The sequence below is a fragment of the Portunus trituberculatus genome, chromosome 47, assembly GCF_017591435.1.
Source record: "Portunus trituberculatus isolate SZX2019 chromosome 47, ASM1759143v1, whole genome shotgun sequence".
Classification (NCBI taxonomy): Eukaryota; Metazoa; Arthropoda; class Malacostraca; order Decapoda; family Portunidae; genus Portunus; species Portunus trituberculatus.
The window spans coordinates 28689833-28708450 of NC_059301.1; the positions used below are offsets into that span (position 1 = coordinate 28689833).

At 42.7% G+C, this 18618-nt stretch overlaps 1 protein-coding gene across 1 annotated transcript in view; it reads right to left on the minus strand.

Annotated features, from left to right (window-relative positions):
* Positions 1-18618, minus strand: part of LOC123520843 (nidogen-1-like) — a 61579-nt gene that overhangs the window by 34029 nt on the left and 8932 nt on the right. The gene's annotated exons all lie outside the window — the stretch shown is intronic.

Below are 18618 nucleotides of genomic sequence, written 5' to 3' on the forward strand. Positions count from 1 at the left end.
TGACGCAAGTGTGGTTCCTGATGGCCCTTCAGTTATTGGTAGACACACCAGTGTTGCTCCTACGCTGTCCTCTTGTTCTCCCTCAGCAGACAACTCTCACACACCCCCGAGCTTACAAGATAGTCTTGACAGTGATGCTGCTCTCCGGACAGCCTTTACGTCGCGGCATTTCATCAGAAGTTGCCCAGTTTTTCCTTCAGTCATGGAAATCTAGCACTAAGGCACAATATAGGCTGCATATCAACAAATGGTTGCTATTTTGTCTCGGCAGGACGACTGATCCTTTTCATCCCCCTATAGGTGACCTTTTAGATTATTTCTTCTCAGAATTTAACCGGGAACCAGGCCATCTGGTCTGCCATCTCTGCCATTGCCACGATTGCTGACCGACCTGCGGGCCAGCATCCTTTGGTTTTTCGGTTTATGAAGGCAGTTTTTCTACAGTGACCATCTTTTTCTCGTACACATGTGACTTGGGACCCTCAACTGGTTTTAGATTATATCTGTAGTCTTGGCTCCACTGAGGCTTTGTCAATCCTTCACTTATCCAGAAAATTGGTCATTCTTATGCTCTTGTTGTCAGGCCAGCGTTGCCAAACCTTACATTTGCTAGATATTCGCAACTTAAGTCTTTCTGAGTCTCAGGCTGTTTTTGGGATTGGTGATCTGAAAACTTCTCGTCCAGGGGCCCATCTCTCAGGGTTAGTTTTTGAAGCATATCCACATGACAGTCGCTTGTGTGTTGTGCACACTATAAAACATTATCTTCATAGAACTAGGCCCATCCGAGGCGAGGCGAGGGACATTAATATTATAACAGTATACATACCACCCAGAACCAGTGATTGGGAATATGAACAGTACCAAATGGTGATGAGAAGTACTCTAGACAGAATGAAGCAAGAACTCATCAGAGAGGATAGAGTGATGATAGTCGGAGACTTTAATTGTAAAGAAATAGTGTTGGAAGACTACGAAGTGGTGAACGGTGGTGAGTGGGCAGAGGAATTGTTAAAGGTAGCAACAAATAACTTGATGACACAGTGGGTGAGATCACCAACAAGGTGCAGGGGACAAGATGTTGCAGCAAGGTTGGATTTGGTATTTACCAGGGGCATCTATCTAAAAGAGGAAATTGAAAATAAATGTCCCTTGGGGGAGAAGCGATCATGATGTCCTAAGCTTTGAGCTGGATACGGAATTAAGCACGAATAAGATTGTGGAACACAGGGAAGAAAAATTAAATTATATTAGGGCAAATTATAACCATATAAGGGAGTTCTTTAATGAAATTGACTGGTCCGTGGTATACCAGGAAAGGGATATGCAATTGAAATACGATAAATTTATGGATTTGTATAACTCTGCTGTGAAAAAGTTTGTGCCATATTACAGAAAGAGAACTTTAAATAATAATCAGTGGTTTAATAGAAATTGTGAAGAAGCAAAAAAGAACAAAGAAAAGGCATGGAAGAAACTTAAGAAAAACAGTGATGTATTATCAAGAGAAGTTTACAAAACAGCAAGGAATAGATATGTTGAAGTAAGGAGAACAGCACAGAAGGAATATGAACAGAGGGTGGTGGAAAACTGTGATAGTGACCCAAAATGTTTTACAAATTCATAAATGGAAAACTAAATATAAGGGAGGCAATAGTAAAGGTAAAAATGGGAAGAAGTATACGAGGATACTGGAGATATAGCTGAAATTTTGAACGACAACATTTGCAAAGTGTTTACAAAGGAGGAGCATTTTATGGGAGGAAGGCCTACAGAAATAAAGCAAATGCAGGACATCATGGTTACTAAGGAAGATGTAAGGAAAATTATAAGCAATCTGGATATTAATAAATCAATGGGGCCTGATGGCATATCTGGGAGGTTGCTAAATGAATGTAAGGATCAATTGTTGAACCCTGTATTTGATATTGTGGAAATCTCCATACGAACAAGATTAGTCCCGAAAGAGTGGAAAAGAGCTGACATTGTGCCTATATATAAGAATGGTAGTAGGATGGAACCGCTAAATTATAGACCAGTATCGTTAACTAGTATATTATGCAAGGTATGTGAAGAAGTAATTAAAGCTAAGTGGAGTGAGTATCTAGAAAGTGAAAACATTCTGAGTGAAAGACAGTTTGGTTTCAGGAAAGGAAGATCGTGCATATCCAATTTATTATGTTTTTATTCAAGAGTGACTGACATACTACAACATAGAGAGGGATGGGTGGATGCTATCTACCTGGACTTGAGAAAGGCCTTTGATAAAGTACCACACAATAGACTGATGTGGAAACTAAAGATGATTGGAGGAGTAAATGATAAACTAGCAAAATGGATGGAAAATTACTTAATGGGAAGAGAAATGAGAACAGTGGTGAGAGGAAGGAAGTCCGAGTGGAAGAAGGTAACCAGTGGAGTTCCACAAGGGTCAGTGCTTGGTCCCATCATGTTTTTGATTTATGTTAATGATATGCCAGTAGGAATTGACAGTTACATGAACATGTTTGCGGACGATACTAAAATTATGAGGAGAGTAAAGAATGTGGAAGATTGTAACAAGTTACAGGAAGATCTTGATAAAATATATGAGTGGAGTAAGGAGTGGCAGATGGAATTTAATATAGACAAGACCCATGTTATGAAAATGGGAAGAAGTAGATACAGACCAAACTGGGATTACAGGCTGGGTGATGAGAAAATTAAAGAGACCAATGAGGAGAAAGACTTAGGAGTAACCGTGCAAAACACTTTGTCACCGGAGAAACACATTAACAAGTTTTTTGGTAAACATATAACATGCTTCAAAATATTGGCCTTGCATTCCACTACCTAGATGAAGATATTATGTACCTTAATAAGACCCCAGTTAGAATATGCAGCTTGTGTCTGGTCACCGCATATGAAGAAAAATGTGAAGAAGGTAGAAAGGGTACAGAGGCTGGCAACAAGGATGGTACCAGGACTCAGGGAGTTAGACTATGAGGAAAGACTGAGGAAGCTGGGGCTGACCACATTAGAAGAGAGAACAAGAGGAGACATGATAACTATGTATAAATTGGTGAACAAAATTGACATACTGGACAGAGAGTTGATAAAGGTGACCACAAGTTATCAGCTCCGAGGACATGGAAAAAAGCTAATAAAGGACATCTGTCTAAATGACGTGAGAAAATACAGTTTCCCGCATCGTAGCATTGATAAGTGGAATGAACTGAGCAGTGATGTTGTTGATGCGGTGTGTGTCAGTCAGATGAAAGAGATATGACAGGAATGGACAAGGAGACAGGATGCAGAGAGCTTAGCTCGGGCCCTGTAATACACAAATAGGCAAATAGGTAAATACACACACAGATAAAGTTCTGTCATACATATATATGCATAAAACATCTGTACAGAAGACTCGTATCATGTAGGACATGCAGAAACATGCACACACACACACACATATATATATATATATATATATATATATATATATATATATATATATAGAGAGAGAGAGAGAGAGAGAGAGAGAGAGAGAGAGAGAGAGAGAGAGAGAGAGAGAGAGAGAGAGAGAGAGAGAGAGAGAGAGAGAGAGAGAGAGAGAGAGAGAGAGAGAGAGAGAGAGCGTAGAAAACGGCCCAGCTTGGTACCGCTCAGCTCCCAACCCGAACCATACAGTGCACCCGACGTGTCACTAGTTCCCCGCACTTTCCAAAGCCCGTGAAGTTTTGTAGGCCTATTTCTTGCTCTATTTATTTATTTACAGATTCAAAACTTCAGTATTACTGCATTTTGGATGTTTGCCATTCATGGCATACAATTCAAAATATATTTTCTCTGACATGGGAATGTTTATATTTTTGGCACACCAAAGCATTCAGCAATTAGGAATTAGCAGTTTAAGGGTTAAACAAACTTTTATCTAGGTAATTTTTTCCAAGTTTGAAAGCCCCGCCATATCACGCAAGCCGACAGGCTTTTGAATACACCAGCGCCTCTCGTGGACAAAATGCGCACCACTCACTCCCCCTAGTTCAAAACAATAACAGCCTCAGCAGCAGCTCATCTTCCCTCGCTCTACATGCCACCAAAACACCCTGCAATGTCGCTTAGCGTTGCTAAGAAGACCAGGAAGTCTCTTACTCTTGAAGTGAAGCTGGATATTATTCACAGACATGAGAGAGGCGAGGAAACTAATAGCATTGCTTTCCACCATGGCTTGACTCCATCTATTGTCTACCATTTTCAAGTCAGCAGACTCTATTAAGAAGGCTGGTGAGATCATATTTTTCTTGCAAGCTAAAAAGAACCACCTGAACTTGTGACTCTGCAATGGATAAAATGGAAAGCCTTGTGGAAATGTGGTACATAAGTTTTGTATGTGGTCCAACGATGCACCCTTTGTTTACATTCCACAGGTTGCCAGTTAACATATCTCCCGCTCCACTCTCCTTCCCTTCATAAATTTAAGATCATCAACATTATAAAGTTACTTACATACATACATTAGTGTACATTATAATGACTTAGTCTTAAATTAAACTGCTTAAATGTTTAACTTCATAATTTTTATTTTCACCAAACCTTTTACTGTACTATGATGCACTCTTGCTTTGTTTACTCTCAATGGAAGCTCAAGTCACTGGTTAAACTTGCTATAATTGGTTCGCTCAACTAAAATTCACTTAACAAAGTTTTTTTTTTAGGAACGTAACCCCTTCGGTAAGCGGGGATTGCTTGCCTGTTTGTATGTATGTATGTATGTATGTATGTATGTATGTATGTATGTATGTATGTATATATATATATATATATATATATATATATATATATATATATATATATATATATATATATATATATATATATATATATATATATATATATATATATATATATATATATATATATATATATATATATATATATATATATATATATATAGAAATGATCTTTAAGAAATATTTTCAACAAATAGGGTAATTTTAAAGCAAACAGGGTAATGTTAAGGGTGAGTTTAGGATAAAGTTTGCAACTTAACCTGGTAGCATTGGTTATAGAAGCATGTGGAAAAAGATTGAGCTGCACAATCTCCTGCAAACCACAAGTGATAGAATATGCCATGGAACATGGCAATAAAGCAGCAACAAGGGCTTTTGGCCACCATGTGCACCTAAGGAAAAAGTGGTAAGAGTCTGGCGACAGCAAGACACAGTTTATTCATGCTGTTATTATGATTGTTATTATGATTCATCTTATTATGTTTTCATTATGATTCTTGATTATGTAAGTTTTTTATAATATATTATTCCTTTATTTCTTTACTATTATATGATATAAAAACTGGGCAAAAAGTGACAAAAAATAACAACTTGGAGGTCCTAGTGTCAATTTGAATTATTACCATTGGTTCTCCACTTCGGCTATTGCAATTTCAGCTATTGTACAGTGATAGATGCACCAATGAAGTACGATGGTGGAATGTTGAGTGCACACTGACCGAGGAAATAAATACTTAGGTGTTGGTCCCCATATAAAGTATGAAGGGCTAATCCAGAACAGAGGATGTGTCTTGAAAGAATTCAAGTCATAAGAGAGTGGAAATACAGAAGTAGGCAGGGAGTTCCAAAAAAAAAAAAAAAAAAATCTTGAATATGGATGAACTCTTGCATTACAGAGATGGAGAAAATACGGGTATAAGAAAGAAGAAAATCTTGTGCAGCAGGGCCTTAAGAGGAGGTGAAAGACATGCAGTTAGCATGATCAGATGAGCAGTAGGCAGAAAAATAGCAGTAGAAGATAGCAGGGATGCAACAATGTGGCAATGAGAAAGAGGCTGAAGAAAGTCAGTTTGAAAAGAGGAGTTTGTAAGATGAAAAACTTTTGATTCTACCCTGTTTAGAAGAGCTGTATGAGTAGAATGCTTACATATATGTGAAACATACTCCATTCATGGAGTATGATCTGGAGAGTTGGCAGGTGAGGGGGTGAAAAAAACAGGCAGAGATGATTCAGAATGCCTAACTTCATGGAAGCTGTTTTAGCTAGAGATGTCAAATGTTTTGTTTTGATTAAAAGTGAAGGAAAGACTGAGGATTTTAAGTGTTGAAGAGAGAGACAGTTGAGTATCACTGAAGAAGAAAGGATAGTTATCTGGTAGGTTGTATTGAGTTGAGAAATCGAGGACTTAAGTTTTTGAGGCAAAGAACATACGAAGTTTGCTCTGCCCTCAATCAGAAATCTTAGATAGATCAGAAGTCAGACTTTCTGTGGCTTCCCTGCATGATCTGTTTACTTCTTGAAGCATTAGTTGTCTATGAAAAGATGTGGAAAATGCAGGGTGAGAGGGTGAGGTCATCAGCATAAGAGTGGATAAGACGAGAAGTTTGGTTTTAGATCATTAATGAATATTAGGAAAAGAGTCAGTGACAGGACAATACCCTGAGAAACACCACAGTTAATAGAATTACTAGAACAGTGGGCATCTACCACAACAGCAATGGAACAGTCAGAAGAGAAATTAGAGATGAAGTTGCAGAGAGAAGGATAGAAGTTGTAGGAGGGTAGTTTAGAAATTAAAGCTTTGAACTATGTCTCTTTCAGAAAATTTTGATATGCTTAAAACAACAACAAAAGTTCCACCAAAATCTCAAAAAGAGGATGATCAAGACTTAGTGAGGGGGATGACCAGTAGAACAGTTTTGATGCAAATCATACTGTTGATTAGATAGAAGACAGAAAAGTGATATACACTGCTGGTCAGAGAGGAAGGCGCGGTACCTGTGACATCCTGTGAAGGAGATTAATGACACAGAAAATATGTTTCAATGAGGGTATTCACCTAAACTAGTAACTGATAGTGTCCTCGTGCCTTCTTGACCTTTTGAGTCTCTTGGGAAGTGAATCACCCAAGTGGTAGAGCTACTGAGCGTCAATATTGTTCCATATGTCCTGAATAGTGGCTTGGAGGCGTGGGAGGGAGGAGGTATCTCTCTCCTTTAGCTTAAGTTTTATGTATGCCCAGAGATTTTCTATAGGGTTAAGGTCTGGCGAATTTGAGGGCCAAGGTTTTAAAAGGCTGACATTGCAGAAATCAAACCAGTCAACAATCAACTTTGCCATATGGCATGGTGCACCATCTTGCATGAAAGTATCAGCATTGCACTTTTCCATACACATCTAACTCATCTAGAATTAGATCAAAGTAGTTATTTTGGTTCATACAAACATTCTCAGGCAAAAACACTAATTTTCCAAGATCATAGTAAAAAAATCAACCCCACACCATCAAAAAATCTGGGTTTTAATGTGGGTGTTGTGTAGTGTGGATCATAACGGGTTACTACTGGGTCTGCGGTACACATGGTTTCTCTGGTTGTCTGTAACCTGAAAGCTTGCCTCATCTGACCAAAGTACTCTACGCCACTTACATAAGTCCCAATCTTTGTGCCGAGACACAAAATGCAAACCTACTGTTAGTGACCATTGTGTGAAGAAAGGTTTTGAAACTGTGCAGTAACTCCTGTATCACATGTCGCCTTTAACATATCTCCGCACACTTCTTTCAATCACCCAGCCAGTAAAGAGGGTTCCTGGCCTTAAGTTCCTTATTATGTATGCGAGGGTTGGCCTCAAGCTGTCTTTGAATAATGTTCAGAGTTCTTTGGGTCATACTGCGCTTACGCCCTTCAGGGTTATAAGGTGATGGCAAAGCGTCTCTTCCTCCCTCACAATAAATTTTGGTCCAACGTTGAACAATTCTGAGAGCTATGCCAGTGTTTGCGGCAATTTCTTGATTTGACTTATTCTCCCTCACTGAGGCACAAATGACTGAGATTTGGGACTTACCAATTAGTTTCCAAGGTCCCATAATAGGTAGTAACAAGGCACAATGGTAAGCTCATGCATCCACAAAAAGGGGCCATGAGGGGAGATGAAAGAAAATTCAAATTCAAGCACACGATCCACAGGCAAACGTTGACTAAGGAAACAGATCATCTACTTTGACTACTAGAGCTGCGGAGTTGTCAGATAGTGACATACAGGGAATAACGCTGTAGGTTTAGGAGTTAAGAAGGGATGAATGAAATTTGGTCCAAGTGGAAGTTGTGGTCACTTTTGTGCCTTCTGCTCTGACCAGCAGTGTATGTTGAGGATAAATTAAAAAACTTTAAATAAGAAATTAAAGCAGTAGGATGGCAGTATGAGGGACTAGAATGGTGATCTTTTTTTTAGGAACAGGTTGATGGTAGGCAAACTTCCAGCAAGAAGGGAAGATAGATATATTGATAGACAGAATTGAAAGAGTATGACTAGGCAAGGTACAAGCATGGAGGCATAGTTTCAGAGATCAATAGAAGGGACCCCATCAGCTCCATAGGTCTTCCAAGGGTTTAGACCAATGAAGGCATGGAAAACATTACTGTGAAGAATTTTAACAGGTAGCATGAAGTAGTCAAAAGGTGGAGGAAAGGAAAGAACAACTGAATCATTGATGGTAGGATTTTTTGGCAAAGGTTTGAGCAAGGAGTTCAGCATAAGAAATAAATGAGATAGCAGTGACACCATCAAGATAAAATTAAGGAGAGAAAGATGAAGAAATAAAGTTATGTGTTTTGGCAAGGAGCCAGAAATCCCACGAATGGATCTCAAAAGATTTTGACACTTTTTCATATATGAAATTTTTTTTGGCTAGTTAGAGAACAGACATGGTATGGTATTGTGCAGAAATATAAAGTGCATTGATTCAGATGATGGGAAGTCTTAAGCTGTCAGTAATATATATATATAGCTACATGAGAAAGATAATTACAACATTGACTATAATGAAAATTGAATGCGCTACAATTTCCAAACAATAACCGAAATAACTGAAAATTATACAAAAAAGGACAATCAATAATATGGCACCAATCTTACAAGAATGAACTAATGGAGAAAATTGAAAATATGACTTGCTATTAATGGAGTAAAAAATAAAAAAGTGACAGAGAATACTTAATCAAAGTCATTAACCAAGATGGAAGATATAAATAATGAAAGTGTAATGATGAGTTAAGGAGGAAAACACAGATGTATAAGAGGATATTTAGAAAAAATAAAGAAAATAATAAGGGACACGTATGTACGAATAACATAATAAAAAGCAGCTTTCTCTTAGAAATGAAAAAGTTTGAAATCAACTATACACGAAAGCAGTAGTGTTTCCCTTGCTATTCACTGGTGTTATATTCCAGAGCCACCCACAAATAGTATAAAACTGCGAATATGGAAAACCACACCTACATGGATAAGAAACACTATTTAAACCATAAAATATGTGAATATTTCACATTTATCAAATGTTTCTAAAATTCACTTTGACACAAGAAACAATTATCATATATATATAACATTTTGATAAGAAAAAAATAAAGTACACTGTAAAATGATATGGAACTAAACTAATATTGTTATGAAGTGCTATTTGTGTGTATGTGTATTGTTGGAGTGGTTTGGTTGCTTGGTTCAGGTTTATGTGTGTGTGTGTTGTTGCAGTGGTTCGGTTGCTCGGTTCACGTTCATGTGCGTGTGTGTGCATGTGTGTTTGGAGGTGAGGTGGTGAGGTAGCTGCACTGGGTGAGTCAGTCAGGGTTGGAAACCTGAAGCCCTTGCTCTACCTCTCCCCCACCTATCACAGCAAGCTGGATTTCGTGTATGGAGCAGCTATTGCGTGAAAGTGACTTGTTTCACCCCTGGTGACTGTCCACCCCGTGGCTTGTGTGACGTCAACAAACACTGTGCTCTGAGAAGACCTCGTTGTGTCTGTTACCTCCTTTTTACCCCATTATCTCCCCGTTGCCCCAGATGTGAACGCCAGAGGCCTTTTTTAAGGTTCACTGCAGCACGCTCTCGCTCTCCCCATGGGTTGCTCCCCAATGCCTTCTTACCTGCTCCAGGCATGAGGCTATGCCAGTGTCACAGAGGTGTCAGAAGTGAGATCCTGTGTGAGAATGTGGTGTGGCTGGTGAAGAAAAGGCTGTGACAAGACGGCAAGTGGCAAGGGGGAGACCCGAGAGTTCCTGTGCTCCAGAGTCCTGGATATGACTGAAAGTCAGGGGAGTGGCACCCCCCGGCCTAGTGTTAAGGGTGAAGTACCTAGTAATGGTGACATGGGGTTGTTGAGCATGATACGGGTAATGGTGTCACAGATGACAGAACTTAACATCCAGTTTAGTGAAATGAGAAATACCGTTAGAGGTAATTTGGTGAAAATTAGTGCAGAAGCATGCCAGTATACGGACAACTTGTGCACTGCCATCAGATGTGACATGCAGCAGGAGTTGGAACCATGTCATGATTGCATAAGTCATATCTACCAGACAGTGAAGTCCTGGACTCTTGCACCCACTACTCCTCGCAACCCTCCCTGTACCCCATTTCCCTCTGGCAGTCCCCCAGCTTTGTCTGGCTGTCCTGCTGCCTGTTCTGGCCTCCCACCTAAGCTGTCCATCACTCCAGAACCAGCTCCTCATCACCTATGTTCATTCTGGGAAGGGACTGGATGCCAGAAGCCAGCCGAATTTGATGGTACTGTGACATGGGAGGCATTTGTCGCTCAGTTCAAGTTGATGGCAGAGGCGCAAGGCTGGAGCCTAAAGGAGCACACCCTACAACTCATCATGAGCCTTCGGGGAACAGCATTGGAAGACCTAGAGCACCTGACATCGGCTGAGTGCATGGACTACCAGTGTGGTGGAAGTTCTGAGGCGACGATTCGGCCACCACCAACAGGCTGAGGTGTACCATGCCCACCTCAAAGGCAGGGTGTGAGCCAGAGGTGAGTCACTACCTCAGCTGGTGTACAAAGTTTTAACTCTGGTCCGTTGAATGTACCCAGCAGCCTCTGAGGATATGGTGGGACAACTCACAAAGAAACAGTTCATGGATGCGCTGCAGGATAGGGAGCTGCAGCTTTGCATTAAACAGGCTCATCCCAAAGACATCCGTGAGGCTCTGACAAGTGCTTTAGAGATGGAGGCCTTCCTGTGCACCTCAGTGAGTGCTCCAGCTACCTGGCCCCCCTAGAAGGCCTTTTCCATTCATGAATTCCAGGTTTAGCTAGCACTGGGGGCAACAGGAGCCAAAGAGAAGGTGTGGACATCATCACTATCATTGGGGAGACTGAGACCTGTCAAGTTCAAGGGCACCTGCTAGGTGTGCAGCCAGGAGGGGCACAGGTGCTGGCAATGTAAAAGGGAATGAAAAACGCGTTCCCTGGAGCAGCCGGCTGCCCTCCCCTTCCAGTCTTGTTGCTAGAACTGTGGAAAGGGCGGCCACTCCTCTACTGCTTGCCTCACTCCCAAGGATGTGATGTAGGTGGGAAATGAGGCCTCGCTGGTGGCAGGGGCCGTAAGCCAGCCAGCATCCCAGAGGCTCCTTGCCATCTAAAATGCCATCACGCCTTGGCCTCAACAATCCACATGCGGGGAACTGCTGATGGCCAGCCTTACAAGCTGGTGGTGGATACAGGTGCTGAGAGGATGTTCGTGTGCTCAGAGCTGGTGTCAGCATGCCATCTGCCAGAAGCAAGTCAACAATTGTGTGGGGGGACAGGGCACTGCACATCTCTCCAGAATCCTCTGAGTGTGCAAATCAGTGTGGGAAGCAGAGAGATGATGCTGTCTGTGTTTGTCGCAGCTCTGGAGGACCCTGTCTCCTCAGCCTGGACTACCTGATGCAGGTGGGGACGTGTGCCGACCAGGGAAGGAAACGAATGAGGGTAGGCGGAGAAGAGTTGCCCTTGCTCCCAGGAGACGGCCCGGCAGAGGTAGTGGCCATGAGGAGGGTATTCTTGAGGTCCGTAACAAGGGTGACTTGCAACTTAAGGTGCAACAATGGCAAAAAAATGCTATTTTTTTTACCCAAACCTAAAAATTGAGTTATTAAAACTAATGTTATCCTTGAAATGTCTACAGTTTTCTTAGAAAACAGCAAGTTCCTATCTTAATTCTTTATGTGTTTAAATCGCCTTTATTTAAGCACTTTAAAGGTCTCTTTAAATACCCCGCCATGTGGTAGGCAACATGATTTGTCGTTGCTTATGAATTTGTAGCATTTTTCATTTTTGTTTTGCAATTTTTTAGTATTTATATTATAGACCTTCATAAGGCAACATCCGGACAGAACAGGAGGGAGGGTATGTATCTTGTGGTAGCCTGTCAGGTAGGCAGTCACAGGCAGCGTCTTGCCAAATGTCTTGGAAGGCAGACACTTAGTGCTCTGCAGCTAATCGTCTTTTGATTTTCCACACCTTAGAACATTGAAAGTCATGGGTTGTCAATCAAAGCCGAAGACCAATCAGAGAGAAAGGATGAAGAAGCTGAATGAGAGGAGAAGGGAGGAAGAAGAGGGCAAAGATCTCAGTCGCTTAGCACAGCGACATTTGCCACCACCCACTCATGATCTGACCCCGGTCATACACGTGTCCTCTCTACTACCATCACCACCTCAGCCTGTTCACTCAATCTTCACAACAGTCAGCTTCACCATCACAAGCAGTAACCAAGTCATGAGAAACAACAAGGATGGATACACATTTTCATCTTTTGAAAAGCACGATTCCTTCTTCTTATGAAGATGAGGAAAAATGAATTCTTTCAGTCACAACTTGAAAGTCTGGGATCAAGAGCATGTTCCAAATGCTGGGGTATCAAGACAATGGAAGCAACAAATAACAGCTTTGATGCTTCCACCACTGTCACATGTTCCACATATGGTCACAGTGATACACGAGTAACACCATGCTTCACAGATGATGCTGGGAAGGAGAGACACCTCACTAAGCTGAACTGCAAGCTTGTATATGAGGCCCCCAAAAAATTACCTTGGCTGTGCAGGATTGAACAGCATTGCCCAAGGACTAAACATATAGCCTACAAATATTGTGATATGCACTGCTCAACACAAAATGGCTCAAATCTCAAAACTAAAGTTACTACTATTTTGAGTGCAAAATCTGTTAGTTTCTAAGTAATTTTAGATATAAAGGCATCAATGAAAAGAAGAAATTTTTTTTTTTTTGTCATAGACATTTTGAAAAAAGTATGGGTATGTCTCTGGAAAAATTAACAAACAAAAAAGGTAATTTTTGTAATCGATATTTCTTTTAATTTTTCATATATAAATTATGATAATCAAAATGTTTCATAATGGAAAAAAAACTACATACATCTACAGCATGCACACTTATTTTCAAAGTAGTAGGTTGAAAAATATTTGAGAAATAGCAAAGAATGCTGATGCTATTTATTACCATTTTCGGCGTGTATTATATTTTTCTCTGAAACTAATTATCATATATTAACTCGTACAACCTGATCAAAGGTATATGGCTATCCCTCCGTGATCCGGCTAAATCACGAAATTATCGAGTGTTACAGAATTGAATGGAAACACTTTTATCATCAATAGACTTATTATGTGCATATACTGGTAAAATATTTTGGCATTACTGACTTTAGTTTCGCCGCAACAAAGCCTTGAAGCTGAAGAGTGGTGCGAGTTGGCAACCTCCATCCCGGCCCAATAAAACGCCCCTGGAGACGTAGTAGTAGTACCGCTAGTAGAAGGCTGAGTAGTAGTAGTGCTAGTAGAAGAAGAAGTAGTATGGAGAGAGACAGTGGTGATGATAGGTTGTGTGGTAGGCTGTGAGTGAGTAGATAAGGCATGCACTGTCCTCTTATCTCTCCCGTGTGGTCGACCTGCAGAGAACCTACGGGAGGTCTTGGCACCCCTTGAAGCTGCAGGGGCACCAGTAGAGGCCGTAGATGTCAATTCAGAAGCGGATAATGGTGTAGGTTGGGTGGTGGTGGTAGGAGTCTCTATAACTAGGCTCAACTCACTTCCTCGCCCTCTCGTTGCTCTAGGAGGCCTTACAGGATGAGATTCTTTCATCCTCACTCTCACTAGAATATACTAGCTTTCTTTTCGCTGGAGGAACCATTTTCAGTAAAAAAAAACCTAACACAAAACCGCAAATATGGCACGCAACTGAGAAGCACAAGTGTACTCCACAAGCCACCCTGGCAAATTGAGCGTGGTAGGCCTAGTTTCAATTTCTCTCAACAGGGGGTGTAGTGGGAGGGTAGGAGTACCAGTGTAATCATTTTGACAGCGTTACCAATTAAAGCGTATTTGTGGTGCATTGCTAAATATTCTGTCACCCGGGTGGCATATGGGACTCGTGTACCAATTCCACCAGGGTAGCGTATCGGACTTTACGGGTTAATAAAACTTGGGATTCTTGTAATTGGGGTACTAATACATAAACACATCAGATTTCATGAGAATCTGACAAAAAATACACCTCTTAAGTAAAAACTGTCACCTTGCCTTAAGCTGCCCAATGAAGAGCCACCTGATGGAGAGATCAGCTGGACTGGTAGAGGCAACTGGACATCTGGGGCTGGCAGAGGGTATGATGATGGCCCGAAGTCTCATTGAAGCCGAGGAGGAACAGTTCACAGTACTAGTGGCCAACTTCTCCAACTACATGTGCACTATACCTGCTGGTGCCCACCTGGACACTCGCAAAGAGGCGACCCATGGGGAGGGGTCACAGGAAGGCAAGGTAGTGGTCGGAGTGGGCCCGCTGCCCAAGCACCTTATTGACCTGGCCTGGAGGAGTGCTGTTCACTTTACCTGAGGGCAGCAGACCAAGATGCAGGACACTCTGAAGGAGTTTGCCAGAATGTTCAGCGAAGGTGATTTGAATTTAGGCCAAATGGGAGGCAATGCCTCCCAGCGTGAAAAAATGCAGTTGGACATGAGGGAGCTGGAAGTGCAAGGGATAGTGGAGAAGTCCAACAGCCCATGGTCATCTCTGCAGTAGTACTGGTAACGAAGAAAGATGGTACAGTGTTTCTGCTTGGACTACCGGGCACTTAACAATCTTACTATGAAGGATTCTTAGCCCTTGCCGCACATCGATACCCTAGATGCCCTGACTGGTGCCCGGTGGTTCTCCACACTTGACTTAAGTCAGGATACCATCAGGTTGAGGTGGCAGAGGAGGACAAAGTCAAGGCAGCTTTCTCCTTCAGACAGGGTCTCTGGCTGTTTACAGTGATGCCATTTGGACTGTGCAACACCCCTAGCTGTTTCGAGTGACTCATGGAGAGGGTGATAGAGTGGTTACACTAGAAAACTGCTCTGGTCTACTTAGACGACATCATCGTGTATGGGGACACCGAGGAAGAGCTGGAGTGGCTGAGAGATACTGCTTTGGCTGGGGGACACCAACCTCAAACTAAATCCAAAGAAGTGCCTACTTTTCCAGCCTAAGGTGCTGTTCCTGGGGCACACATTGGGGAGAAGGGGGGAGGACAAACCCACAGAAGGTGGTGGCAGTGCAGGAGTGGCCCATCCCCAACTGTATGGCAGAGATTTACAGCTTTCTTGGCCTTTGCACCTACTATCGTCGCTTCGTCCCAAGGTATGCTGAGATTGCCTTGCCTCTCCACCATCTCACCAGGAAGGGGGCACACTCTGAGTGGAGCAATGAGTGCCAGGATGCCTTCTCTTGGCTGAAGAAGGCGCTGGTGGAGCCTCCAGTGCTGCCTTTTCCAGACCCTTCTAGCCCCTACCTACTGGATACTGATGCCAGTGCAAATGGCTTGGGTGTTATGCTGTCACAAGTTAAAGACGGTAAGGAACATGAAGTGGCATTTCACAGCTCTAAGTTCACCAGGTTGGAATGCAACTTCAGGCTATGGTAAAGAGCATCAAACACTTCCACTCCATATCTCTACAGCACCAGATTCACCATATGGGCAGACCATGTGGCCCTCGGATGGCTCAAGTTCCTCAAGGCACCTGAAGGACAGCTGGTGAGGTGGCTGGGGAGGCTGGAGCAATTCCAGTATGAGGTACAGCATCACCCTGGTCACATGCACAACAATGCGCAACAATATTGCCCCTCTAAGTCTGACTGTGCACACTGCTCGCGAAAGAAAATGCAAGTGGAGTGTCAACTGCTGCGTGTGGCTGATAGGGTTCACAAGACTGAGGAATGGTGGAGGCAGGCTCAAAGAGAGGAAACCGAGCTCGCACCTGTAATACAGTGCAAGGAGGACTCTGCAGCAAGGCTCAGCTGGCAGCAGATGGTGGATGAGAGCCCTGGCATGAAGCACCTATGGCAACAGTGGGCGCTACTGTGCCTCCAGGATGGCAAGTTGCAGCGGCACTGGGAGGACACATGGGGACGGGCAAGCTACTGGGTGGTGCTCGTGCCCCATGCTCTGTGGCATGAGTTGTTCTAAGAGGTGCATTGAAGCATCACAAGTGGCCACCTGAGAGAAAAGAAGACCTTAAGCCGCTTGTGACAATGTTTCTACTGGGTTGGGATGCAGCGAGATGTGTAGGAATGGTGCCGTGCCTATGACATTTATTGTGCCAAGAAAAGGCCAGCCCGGAGGACACGGGAACCACTACAGCTGTACCAGGTGGGCACATCCATGGAGTGCATCGCTGTGGACATCGCTGTCACCACACGGGGGAAATCGGTTCATCTGTGTGGTGATGGATTATTTCACTTTATGGCCTGAGGCGTATGCACTCCCTGACCATGAGGTGGCGATAGTAGCTGGCATGCTGGTGGACCAATTCTTTGCTCATTTTGGCATGCCATGTGAGCTCCACTCCGATCAGAGGAGGGAGTTTGAATCTGGTCTTCCAAGAGTGCTGTCATCTGTTAGGCATCAAGAAGACACGCATTACACTGATACGTCTTCAGTCAGACGACATGGTGGAGTGGTTTAACCACACCCTCCTCCATGAGATTGCCAAGTGCTGCAGTACAGATTAACAGGACTGGGCACCAAGCTACCCACCCTCCTGATGGCGTATTGTTCTGCAGAACATGAGGCCACAGCCTACACCCCCGCAAGGCTGATGCTGGGATGTGAGCTGAGACTGCCTATAGACCTGGTGACTGGGCGCCCACCACAAGACGCCTCAGAGCATGAGACAACGGAGTACGCACAGACCTTGAGGGAAGCGCTGATGGAGGCTCACCAATACGCGTGCAGCCATTCACAGTTGGCAGGACGGGTAATGAAGACATGCTATGCACTCAGGCAAGAGGAACAATATTCATGCCAAGCAACAAGGTGTGGCTCCACAATCCCAGGAGGAAAAAAGGCCTCTCTCCTAAGTTGCAGAGCCTGTGGGAAGGGACCTATGACATGTCAGAGGTGCTTTCAGACATCATCTACAGGATACGTTGTGGGCCCCGCAGCCGCCCCCGCGTTGTTCATGTGGACCGCTTGTGTGCTTACCATGAGGTTGGAGCATATTCGTGGGGAGATAAGAGGCTACAAGAGGAGGCAGAAGATGGTACCAGAGTGGAAGGAAGTGAAGACAAGATCTCAGCACTGTGGGAAGACGAAGCAGTGGGCATCACAACTTCTATCCAGGAAGAGGCTGCAGTTGCCATGTCTGCTATGGAGCAGCCAAGAAGGAGGCATCAGCTCCCGGTATGGGCCAGAGACTACTTGATGGATGAACAATAAATCTATTTTATGTTGTCCGACACTGATGTAAGTGGTGGAGGGTAAAGATCTAAAGTTCTGTCTTAATTGTTTACATGCTTGCTGTTATTAGAGGGGAATAGTGGCATGAAGTGCTATTTATGTGTGTGTATTGTTGGAGTGGTTCAATTGCTCCGCTCAGGTTCATGTGCGTGTGTGTTCTTAGAGCGGTTCAGTTGCTCGGTTCAGGTTCATGTGCATATATTTATTTACCTAGTTGTATTGTACAGGGTTCAAGCGGGGCTCATAGTGTCCTGTCTCCATATCTCCATTTATCTAATTTTTCCTTAAAGTTATGCACATCATGTGTTATAACAACTTCATTATCCAATGCATTCCATTTTTCCACTATTGTGGAAAACTGTATTTTCCAATATCCTTCACATACTGCCTCATACTGATCTTTTCATGTCTTCTTGTCCTTCCATCTTCTTCTGCCAACAGCACCAGGTCTTCTTTGTCTATCTTTTCAATATCATTTACTATCTTATACATTGTTATTAGGTTCCCATATTCTCTTCTATCTTGTAAGTTTGGCAGTCCCATTTCATTTAGTCGCTCTTCATATGTGAGGTCCTTTAGTTCCGGTACCATCTTTGCAGCAATCTTCTTTACCCTTTCCAATTTTCTTATATCCTTTTTAGAGCTCAGAGACCATGCCAGTGCTGTATATTCCAGCCTTGGGCATATCATGCTTGTGATTATTTTTTTCATCATATCTTTATCCATGTAATGAAGTGCCACTCTTACATTAGTCAACATTTTATATGATAGTGCAAATATCTTGCTTATGTGTTTTTCAGGGCTAAGATTTTCCTGTATGATCACTCCAAGATCTTTTTTCTCTTTAGTCATCATTATTTGTTCCTCTCCCATCAAATAGTTCTATACCGATCTTCTCTTACTCTTTCCTATTTCCATTATGTGACATTTCTTGGAATTAAACTCCAATTTCCACTTTCTGCTCCACTCATAGATCTTGTTTATATCTTCCTGCAACAGCAGACAGTCCTCTCTGGTTTTGATAACTCTTAGCAGCTTTGCATCATCAGCGAATAAA